Source organism: Lepisosteus oculatus, chromosome 14, assembly GCF_040954835.1.
Source record: "Lepisosteus oculatus isolate fLepOcu1 chromosome 14, fLepOcu1.hap2, whole genome shotgun sequence".
NCBI classification, from domain to species: Eukaryota; Metazoa; Chordata; class Actinopteri; order Semionotiformes; family Lepisosteidae; genus Lepisosteus; species Lepisosteus oculatus.
The window spans coordinates 44,789,348-44,796,626 of record NC_090709.1 but is presented as its reverse complement, the minus strand read 5'-3'; the positions used below and the strand labels follow the sequence as shown (position 1 = coordinate 44,796,626).

At 45.9% G+C, this 7,279-nt stretch overlaps 3 non-coding genes across 3 annotated transcripts; all 3 read left to right on the top strand.

Moving 5' to 3' along the window:
- The first annotated feature begins 311 nt into the window (after positions 1-311).
- On the top strand, positions 312-393 carry trnal-aag (transfer RNA leucine (anticodon AAG)). The gene has a single exon. It is a non-coding gene; the product is annotated as a tRNA-Leu (tRNA).
- Positions 394-3,149: 2,756 nt separating this feature from the next.
- On the top strand, positions 3,150-3,231 carry trnal-aag (transfer RNA leucine (anticodon AAG)). The gene has a single exon. It is a non-coding gene; the product is annotated as a tRNA-Leu (tRNA).
- A 2,756-nt stretch (positions 3,232-5,987) lies between these two features.
- trnal-aag (transfer RNA leucine (anticodon AAG)) lies at positions 5,988-6,069 on the top strand. Its single transcript has one exon. It is a non-coding gene; the product is annotated as a tRNA-Leu (tRNA).
- Positions 6,070-7,279: the final 1,210 nt, after the last annotated feature.

Sequence of the window (7,279 nt, the reverse complement as noted above, 5' to 3'; positions counted from 1 at the left end):
TGCTCTTGTTTGTATTGTATGTAGTTTTGATGTTCAAATAAAACGTAAAAGACACAACTTTCCGGATGCGGCTGCTGTAAAAATAAAATGACATCAAGGGTGCTGTACGCAGAGGTCTGAAACCTGCTCCACAGAAGATCTTTATCCAGAGGTGTTAAAGAAGTCGAGATCTCGCCATGAGAGGGGAAGCATCTCAGAAAAAGCAGGTGCAGTCGGTTCCACGGTCATAACGCCACTAATTCGGGCGACAAGAGCAAAACCCACCCGGCTTCCTGCGGGCAAGTAATGAGACAAAGAGACAGTGCACAGCGGGTAGCGTGGCCGAGCGGTCTAAGGCGCTGGATTAAGGCTCCAGTCTCTTCGGGGGCGTGGGTTCAAATCCCACCGCTGCCAGGTGCTTCTGTCGAGACCCCCTTTCAGCTGGCTTCAGACGAAAGGGAGGGAACTGCTTTTTGGCAGTCTCTCGAGAAACTAAGCAAAGTGTTTAAAGATACTTTCTCAGCTTGACATCAAGGCACAAAACAAAAACCTTCTTGCGTCCTCTCAACCCAAAAGCGCTTTGCCACTTTTTGCATTATGCAGGGAACGACGTCTGCCCAGATCACTTTTGTGTCAATGCAAATCGTAGTGTGCCCTCCGTTTTAATGTTGGCTGTGCTGCTTCTGTCTGTGAAACTTGAATGTTCTGCTTCTTCACACCAAATCATCGGTGGGGGTTGAGCTTGTTAAATCTTTGCGCATAGCGCTCCTTTGGAAGTACTTTGTCCAAGTTCAAAAGCGATCGTGGGATTTACTTCATGCGTGCCAAAAAGCATGCCTCGCACGACAGATTTAAATGGGGAATGGAGCCTGCTTCTTGCTGTTTTTCCTGTGGTTGCAGTTACAAAGTTGATCATGCTTTCACATTCTGTTAACAGTATTCACTGGCTGAGCTTTATCAGTTGGTTCGTAAAGGAATCTCTGCTTCGGTTCCAGAAAAGTCATCTGTGGTGTGTTTTTTTCCGTGCCCATGGCAGTCTTTTAAAGCTGGTAGTAGTGGCGGCGAAGTTAATTTTTTAACCTCTTTAAAAGAATAAGGACGGGCTGGGGCGAGCTCCATTTACCACTCTTTCAGCTAACCGCCGAACTCCCGAACTGATTACACTGCAGAGCCACAGGCGCCTCGCTTTTCTCCATTCTCTGGGTCAGGGTGAAAAAAAACTTGCTGGTATTAGCTGGCCTGCTGGGAGCACCTCTTCTTCACTGATAAGCAAGATTTGTGTTTCATCTTTCTCAAGCTGTATAGATTTCTTTCAAAACAAGTTGTTCCAGAAAGGAAACGAACACTTGCATTCACCTGAATTAAAAGGCATGGGATTTGCCCGTAAGGATAAATTCTGTACAGTAAGACAGGAAGAAAGGCACCGCTGGGAATCGGACCCCGGATTTCCTGTTTACTAGACAGGCGCTTTAGCCAACTAAGCCACGGCGCCGGCAAAGTGCTGTCCTTTGACAGCCACATGGACACGTCTCAACTGCTCTGAGACATCTGCATTCGGTGTGCACCGAGCCTGCTCGCCTTGCAAGTTTCCTCATTTACATGCGATAGCTCCACCACTAAGAGAAAGGATGAGAAATGGCTTTTATCCTGCACTTTTCATGTCAGAGGATCTCAATCTGCTTTCCGTGTACAAGAGGATGTCCAACTCATGTAGCTAAAGACGTAGACGACAGTGCTCCACTGAAATCTTGATCTCACAACCCTCGGCATGACTCCTCTGTGTTCTGCTTTAGACAAAGGGGGGAAAAGACTTCTTTCATCACATGTTTTGCACTGTTAACGGTGTTTGCAGTGCTCTTTCTTAAATGAAAACCAGGAATCGGCACCATATGAGGTGAGACTAGATAATATTGGATCAAGTAGCCTCGCCATTCCATGCGTGACGTGCGCAAAGTGTAATTCCTGTCTTTATAGTGTGCTTGTTAGAGACTTAGCTGGCACCCAGAGCGCTTTAAATCAGGGAGTCAGCAGCCCAAGACAATAGAGCTTCCTTCGTCTATGTTTTTTGCGTGAAGGGGGAAACCATGCGTGTGCTGCAAACGATCTTAGTATCGAAGTGCCGTCCCACATAACCGATCCGAACAATCTGCTTTACAGAGGAGCACTGCCGGAGCTTATCGTTGGCAAACTGAAGACCAGGCTGACCTCTTCTGTGACTCTTGAACACTGAGTCTCAAGGTTGTGAATTCAAGCTCCACGCTGGCGGGAAATTCCATAGGTAATGATCACATTTTCTTGCATGCTAATCAAAAGAAATATTAAGAAACTTTTCCCGATACCAGTTTTTTACAAAAGTAAAGGCACACGGCACATGTGTGCCACATCACGTCCGAGTTTAGTGACAACTACCTCAGAGATTGTAAGCTGGGTAGTTTCAGATCAGATCACTTTTTGTATCAAAGGTTCAAGCAAACCCGAATACTTTTGCAAGAGACATTTCAGAATCCCAGTCAAATCCAGTACGATTGCTGGATCCTTTGAATTCGACTGAACTATAGCACAGATCTGCAGTCCACCATTAGAATACTGTGGGTGTGCTGTATAAGCCATACCGCCCAAAATAGTTCTAAAACAGGAGAAGCATCCTCGTTTAGGAATGTGGTATAAAGTGAAATGGTCTGGGAAGAGTCCTACGTTTGAACAGTTCAAAATAGACGTCAAGGGGTATTTACGGACTCTTTCGAAATGTAAGAACAAGCTGTGCGGACCTTATCTTTATTTACCTTGTGTAATCGTTTTTCATAAAGTGTAATTGTATTATAGCATGTGCCACTGACGATTTTCTTGATACGTTATATGTGCTCTTGTTTGTATTGTATGTAGTTTTGATGTTCAAATAAAACGTAAAAGACACAACTTTCCGGATGCGGCTGCTGTAAAAATAAAATGACATCAAGGGTGCTGTACGCAGAGGTCTGAAACCTGCTCCACAGAAGATCTTTATCCAGAGGTGTTAAAGAAGTCGAGATCTCGCCATGAGAGGGGAAGCATCTCAGAAAAAGCAGGTGCAGTCGGTTCCACGGTCATAACGCCACTAATTCGGGCGACAAGAGCAAAACCCACCCGGCTTCCTGCGGGCAAGTAATGAGACAAAGAGACAGTGCACAGCGGGTAGCGTGGCCGAGCGGTCTAAGGCGCTGGATTAAGGCTCCAGTCTCTTCGGGGGCGTGGGTTCAAATCCCACCGCTGCCAGGTGCTTCTGTCGAGACCCCCTTTCAGCTGGCTTCAGACGAAAGGGAGGGAACTGCTTTTTGGCAGTCTCTCGAGAAACTAAGCAAAGTGTTTAAAGATACTTTCTCAGCTTGACATCAAGGCACAAAACAAAAACCTTCTTGCGTCCTCTCAACCCAAAAGCGCTTTGCCACTTTTTGCATTATGCAGGGAACGACGTCTGCCCAGATCACTTTTGTGTCAATGCAAATCGTAGTGTGCCCTCCGTTTTAATGTTGGCTGTGCTGCTTCTGTCTGTGAAACTTGAATGTTCTGCTTCTTCACACCAAATCATCGGTGGGGGTTGAGCTTGTTAAATCTTTGCGCATAGCGCTCCTTTGGAAGTACTTTGTCCAAGTTCAAAAGCGATCGTGGGATTTACTTCATGCGTGCCAAAAAGCATGCCTCGCACGACAGATTTAAATGGGGAATGGAGCCTGCTTCTTGCTGTTTTTCCTGTGGTTGCAGTTACAAAGTTGATCATGCTTTCACATTCTGTTAACAGTATTCACTGGCTGAGCTTTATCAGTTGGTTCGTAAAGGAATCTCTGCTTCGGTTCCAGAAAAGTCATCTGTGGTGTGTTTTTTTCCGTGCCCATGGCAGTCTTTTAAAGCTGGTAGTAGTGGCGGCGAAGTTAATTTTTTAACCTCTTTAAAAGAATAAGGACGGGCTGGGGCGAGCTCCATTTACCACTCTTTCAGCTAACCGCCGAACTCCCGAACTGATTACACTGCAGAGCCACAGGCGCCTCGCTTTTCTCCATTCTCTGGGTCAGGGTGAAAAAAAACTTGCTGGTATTAGCTGGCCTGCTGGGAGCACCTCTTCTTCACTGATAAGCAAGATTTGTGTTTCATCTTTCTCAAGCTGTATAGATTTCTTTCAAAACAAGTTGTTCCAGAAAGGAAACGAACACTTGCATTCACCTGAATTAAAAGGCATGGGATTTGCCCGTAAGGATAAATTCTGTACAGTAAGACAGGAAGAAAGGCACCGCTGGGAATCGGACCCCGGATTTCCTGTTTACTAGACAGGCGCTTTAGCCAACTAAGCCACGGCGCCGGCAAAGTGCTGTCCTTTGACAGCCACATGGACACGTCTCAACTGCTCTGAGACATCTGCATTCGGTGTGCACCGAGCCTGCTCGCCTTGCAAGTTTCCTCATTTACATGCGATAGCTCCACCACTAAGAGAAAGGATGAGAAATGGCTTTTATCCTGCACTTTTCATGTCAGAGGATCTCAATCTGCTTTCCGTGTACAAGAGGATGTCCAACTCATGTAGCTAAAGACGTAGACGACAGTGCTCCACTGAAATCTTGATCTCACAACCCTCGGCATGACTCCTCTGTGTTCTGCTTTAGACAAAGGGGGGAAAAGACTTCTTTCATCACATGTTTTGCACTGTTAACGGTGTTTGCAGTGCTCTTTCTTAAATGAAAACCAGGAATCGGCACCATATGAGGTGAGACTAGATAATATTGGATCAAGTAGCCTCGCCATTCCATGCGTGACGTGCGCAAAGTGTAATTCCTGTCTTTATAGTGTGCTTGTTAGAGACTTAGCTGGCACCCAGAGCGCTTTAAATCAGGGAGTCAGCAGCCCAAGACAATAGAGCTTCCTTCGTCTATGTTTTTTGCGTGAAGGGGGAAACCATGCGTGTGCTGCAAACGATCTTAGTATCGAAGTGCCGTCCCACATAACCGATCCGAACAATCTGCTTTACAGAGGAGCACTGCCGGAGCTTATCGTTGGCAAACTGAAGACCAGGCTGACCTCTTCTGTGACTCTTGAACACTGAGTCTCAAGGTTGTGAATTCAAGCTCCACGCTGGCGGGAAATTCCATAGGTAATGATCACATTTTCTTGCATGCTAATCAAAAGAAATATTAAGAAACTTTTCCCGATACCAGTTTTTTACAAAAGTAAAGGCACACGGCACATGTGTGCCACATCACGTCCGAGTTTAGTGACAACTACCTCAGAGATTGTAAGCTGGGTAGTTTCAGATCAGATCACTTTTTGTATCAAAGGTTCAAGCAAACCCGAATACTTTTGCAAGAGACATTTCAGAATCCCAGTCAAATCCAGTACGATTGCTGGATCCTTTGAATTCGACTGAACTATAGCACAGATCTGCAGTCCACCATTAGAATACTGTGGGTGTGCTGTATAAGCCATACCGCCCAAAATAGTTCTAAAACAGGAGAAGCATCCTCGTTTAGGAATGTGGTATAAAGTGAAATGGTCTGGGAAGAGTCCTACGTTTGAACAGTTCAAAATAGACGTCAAGGGGTATTTACGGACTCTTTCGAAATGTAAGAACAAGCTGTGCGGACCTTATCTTTATTTACCTTGTGTAATCGTTTTTCATAAAGTGTAATTGTATTATAGCATGTGCCACTGACGATTTTCTTGATACGTTATATGTGCTCTTGTTTGTATTGTATGTAGTTTTGATGTTCAAATAAAACGTAAAAGACACAACTTTCCGGATGCGGCTGCTGTAAAAATAAAATGACATCAAGGGTGCTGTACGCAGAGGTCTGAAACCTGCTCCACAGAAGATCTTTATCCAGAGGTGTTAAAGAAGTCGAGATCTCGCCATGAGAGGGGAAGCATCTCAGAAAAAGCAGGTGCAGTCGGTTCCACGGTCATAACGCCACTAATTCGGGCGACAAGAGCAAAACCCACCCGGCTTCCTGCGGGCAAGTAATGAGACAAAGAGACAGTGCACAGCGGGTAGCGTGGCCGAGCGGTCTAAGGCGCTGGATTAAGGCTCCAGTCTCTTCGGGGGCGTGGGTTCAAATCCCACCGCTGCCAGGTGCTTCTGTCGAGACCCCCTTTCAGCTGGCTTCAGACGAAAGGGAGGGAACTGCTTTTTGGCAGTCTCTCGAGAAACTAAGCAAAGTGTTTAAAGATACTTTCTCAGCTTGACATCAAGGCACAAAACAAAAACCTTCTTGCGTCCTCTCAACCCAAAAGCGCTTTGCCACTTTTTGCGTTATGCAGGGAACGACGTCTGCCCAGATCACTTTTGTGTCAATGCAAATCGTAGTGTGCCCTCCGTTTTAATGTTGGCTGTGCTGCTTCTGTCTGTGAAACTTGAATGTTCTGCTTCTTCACACCAAATCATCGGTGGGGGTTGAGCTTGTTAAATCTTTGCGCATAGCGCTCCTTTGGAAGTACTTTGTCCAAGTTCAAAAGCGATCGTGGGATTTACTTCATGCGTGCCAAAAAGCATGCCTCGCACGACAGATTTAAATGGGGAATGGAGCCTGCTTCTTGCTGTTTTTCCTGTGGTTGCAGTTACAAAGTTGATCATGCTTTCACATTCTGTTAACAGTATTCACTGGCTGAGCTTTATCAGTTGGTTCGTAAAGGAATCTCTGCTTCGGTTCCAGAAAAGTCATCTGTGGTGTGTTTTTTTCCGTGCCCATGGCAGTCTTTTAAAGCTGGTAGTAGTGGCGGCGAAGTTAATTTTTTAACCTCTTTAAAAGAATAAGGACGGGCTGGGGCGAGCTCCATTTACCACTCTTTCAGCTAACCGCCGAACTCCCGAACTGATTACACTGCAGAGCCACAGGCGCCTCGCTTTTCTCCATTCTCTGGGTCAGGGTGAAAAAAAACTTGCTGGTATTAGCTGGCCTGCTGGGAGCACCTCTTCTTCACTGATAAGCAAGATTTGTGTTTCATCTTTCTCAAGCTGTATAGATTTCTTTCAAAACAAGTTGTTCCAGAAAGGAAACGAACACTTGCATTCACCTGAATTAAAAGGCATGGGATTTGCCCGTAAGGATAAATTCTGTACAGTAAGACAGGAAGAAAGGCACCGCTGGGAATCGGACCCCGGATCTCCTGTTTACTAGACAGGCGCTTTAGCCAACTAAGCCACGGCGCCGGCAAAGTGCTGTCCTTTGACAGCCACATGGACACGTCTCAACTGCTCTGAGACATCTGCATTCGGTGTGCACCGAGCCTGCTCGCCTTGCAAGTTTCCTCATTTACATGCGATAGCTCCACCACTAAGAGA